The sequence below is a fragment of the Triticum dicoccoides genome, chromosome 3B (assembly GCF_002162155.2).
Source record: "Triticum dicoccoides isolate Atlit2015 ecotype Zavitan chromosome 3B, WEW_v2.0, whole genome shotgun sequence".
Taxonomy (NCBI): domain Eukaryota; kingdom Viridiplantae; phylum Streptophyta; class Magnoliopsida; order Poales; family Poaceae; genus Triticum; species Triticum dicoccoides.
The window spans coordinates 778307545-778310865 of NC_041385.1; positions in this window are offsets into that span (position 1 = coordinate 778307545).

Consider the following 3321-nt stretch of genomic DNA (forward strand, 5'->3'; position numbering starts at 1 on the left):
ACAAGGGTTTACCACATGCTTGTTTTTCCTCAAAGCCAACTCTGGTCTCAAATCTTTCTTGCAGTTGGTGTACCTATGGCCTTGGAGCCCACAGCTGTTGCATGTTATAGTGGCCATTCTTGATCTGTCCTTTGGTTTAGGCACCTCAAATCTGCCCTTTATTCTCTTCTCTTTCCTTCTCCCCTTCTTCACATGAAATTGGGGTGGCTCTATGTCTGGTTCACTTGTCCTTGTCCAATCATGTTCACCAGGAACTGGATATATCATCGGTTCATATGCAGCAAGGTAAAAAGGTTTTTTGAAGAAATTTCAAACATAGTCCTCTGGAAATCTTTTTGCCTTGTTAATTGCTGATGTGGCATCAGTGCATATAAGTTCAGAAATGTGACATCTGAGCTGCATATCTTCCTATTCAGATTGTGGTGTGCATCAAAATGAATCCGAACATCCCAGACAGCATCATCCAAACTACAATTGACAGTACAAATTACAGCATCATCTAAACTGTCATCAACAACACTAACCCTAGCCCCCTGTTTTGGATACAAAAAGAAACAGAGAAGAGAAGGACTTACAGGACGCCGCCAGCAGCTCCACTGGTCCACTCATGGCTACTGCTAGTGTGGGCCACCCATATCTCTGCCAGCTTCACCCTGTCCTCCATGGACAGCGCGGCCTCCTCCTCCAAATCCTCCTCATCTGCGCTGGAGTAGTACGAACTGGAGCTGTCGACGTCGTCCAGACCTAAGTGGTCATCGTGGCCGAGGCCAGGAAGGTCCCCGTACCCGCCCGCCCCGTCCGCGCCGCCGGGAGTCGCCGCCGCCATCGCCTGAGAGGGAGTGGAGAGGGAGACGAGGAAGGGGGGAGAGGAAACTAGGGTTCGTCGCGTACGGGTACGACCCGGCCCAGCTACTTGGTGCGACCGAGCCAACTGGGAGGAGTGACCGAGCGGGTGCGAGCGGGTAAGCCACGGTGGCACCTGACATGTGGGCCCTTTATGTCAGATACGGGGTCAATGCACGCTTATACGGCTGTCAGACCGTTATGCAACACTTAGGCTTAGAGTTGGTACTGCATGGCAAAAAAATGACTAGTGGTACTGACTCGTTACAACGTGCTGAAGTGTGGTAGTTCCTTGCAATTAACTCCTGTTTAACAGAGTTAAACTTTTCATTTGGACAGTATGGAGATTGCAACTTTTATTTACGACATCAAAATCTGTTCAATCCTCTCTTTGTTATGTCGAATGTTTATGAGCTGGAGCCCCTCTACTTGATTTTGGTGGGACTTTTGTTGGGATAAACTTTTATGATGGAAGTAAAGAAACTCCTTTTTCCTACCAAGGAGCAAGATCGTCAAGGTTTTAAAGAGAGTGGCCGATCTCTCACTTCCATCAAGGTATTTGTTCTGTTAAGTGCCGAGCTCTCCGAATTTACAATGAATCAAACGTGTTTTTGACAGAGTATATCACAGTCACAGTCACAGTCCTGTGCACATTGAATATGGCATGCGAGGGAGGACTAGGGAAAATAGGTATTCCTTCTGTATTCACCACCGTCTCGTTTGTAGGTTGTAAGTTACACTATTTATTCGACTCTAAATTCACCTTGGAAAAAATGCTCTACGAGACAGGTGGCCAGTGCCCAATCCTGCAAGCCATATTGGTATCCTGGTGAACTTGAGATGGATAGGTACCATCTACCGGAGCTTCCTGGAAGGACTCTGCAATAGACTTCGGCTGTCAGTTCTAATTTAGGAGAAGAGCTCTATTCTCACGAGTCACCCCCCGCGGTATCATGTACATCATACAACCTTGATAAAGAAACTATACATAGTGCTATTTTATTTTATTTTGAATTTTACATAGTGCTATTTTTGGTGAGCCAAAGCCGCCTCTATGAAGACCTCTGATTCTCTGAATGAAATGCTCCAAGATGCTGCAGCCTGCAAGCCGCTCATCGGGCACACCTTCTGACAGCGCGCCAATCACACGCACCACTACTGCTAACACTACACTGGCCTTCAACTTTCGCTGAAGGATTCACTTGGCCCGTTGGCCGTACCTTCTTGCTGTTGGCAGTGGCCCTTGCTACAGTACACAAACACTCGTGAAAACCATTCTGCTAGGAGATTGTTGTATGCGGTCTTACCTAGTTACTAGTCTACTCTGCACCTTGTCGATGCCTTTCCGCAAAATAAAATACAAACTCATTGTTCAGAAATCAGCACCAGCCAGGATAAATGGCGCAAATACCATACGGTTTTCTCAAAAGAGAACCGAAACCAATGACACTAAAAGCTTCACCAGGAGGAGGAAACGCAAGGTTACTTGGTCTACACGAGCAATAAACACTTTGGATGGTTCTATGCAGGCAGACAACTGGTAGCAGCCTTATGTCCAAAATCGTCATAACGTCATAATGCCCTTCAACTCCAATGATTTATGTCATGATTTTATTTTGTATTGAAATAATCCGAAAATTGGTAATTATTTGAGCAAAAATTGGTGATTTGTTCATCCCAAAAAATTGGGACAAGCTTCGTATGATTATTGGAAGTGAACAAAAGAGATTTGGATCTGGTTCCTCAAGTTATGTCCATTGCAACATGCCAAGATATTTAACAGGCGCCTATTAATGCATCTCAAGATTTTACTTTGAAACACTTCTGCTTCAAGTTTCAGATTCTCATATTTATGTATACTGGACTACAGATCAACAAAGAGAATGTTCTCAAACGTACGGAGTTGAGGGGTCAAACCTAATTAATCATGGATTGCCTGTTCAAAATCCAATAAACCACCTCACAGCTTAAACTTTTGCGCAAACTGCAACCATAATATCATAAAGGTCAATTTGTAGGTCTGTACTCTGTATCAGGTTAGTCGAACAGGGTGGAACCAGGGTGGAGTGAAGCTATTTCGCAGACGATATTCAACATGGAGCCTCGCAATCAGGTGCGTAGGAGAAAAAACTTGCGGCTTCAGAAACTTCAGTTCAGTAGGTTCAGGTTGAGGTGACATTTTCTTCAGTTTCATCATTTGGCGATTAGTTAGTTAGTTAGCTGGTTTCTCTCGCAGGCTTAACATTTTGGAGTGAGTCTCACGCCACGTTGATCTGATTGTGCCCCATTTTTTACTTTTCAGTAATCTGAATAAATAGAAGAATAGAAAGAAAAGAAAAGCCACAGACGTTTGAGCAGCACCAAACCTTGTCTTCCACGTTGGTTCACGAGTACGTACATTTGCTTTGAAAGCAACAAGAAGCTTCTTGCCCCGAATGCACTCCTCCCAAAAGGTTTATGCAGTAAAAATTGGCAGTT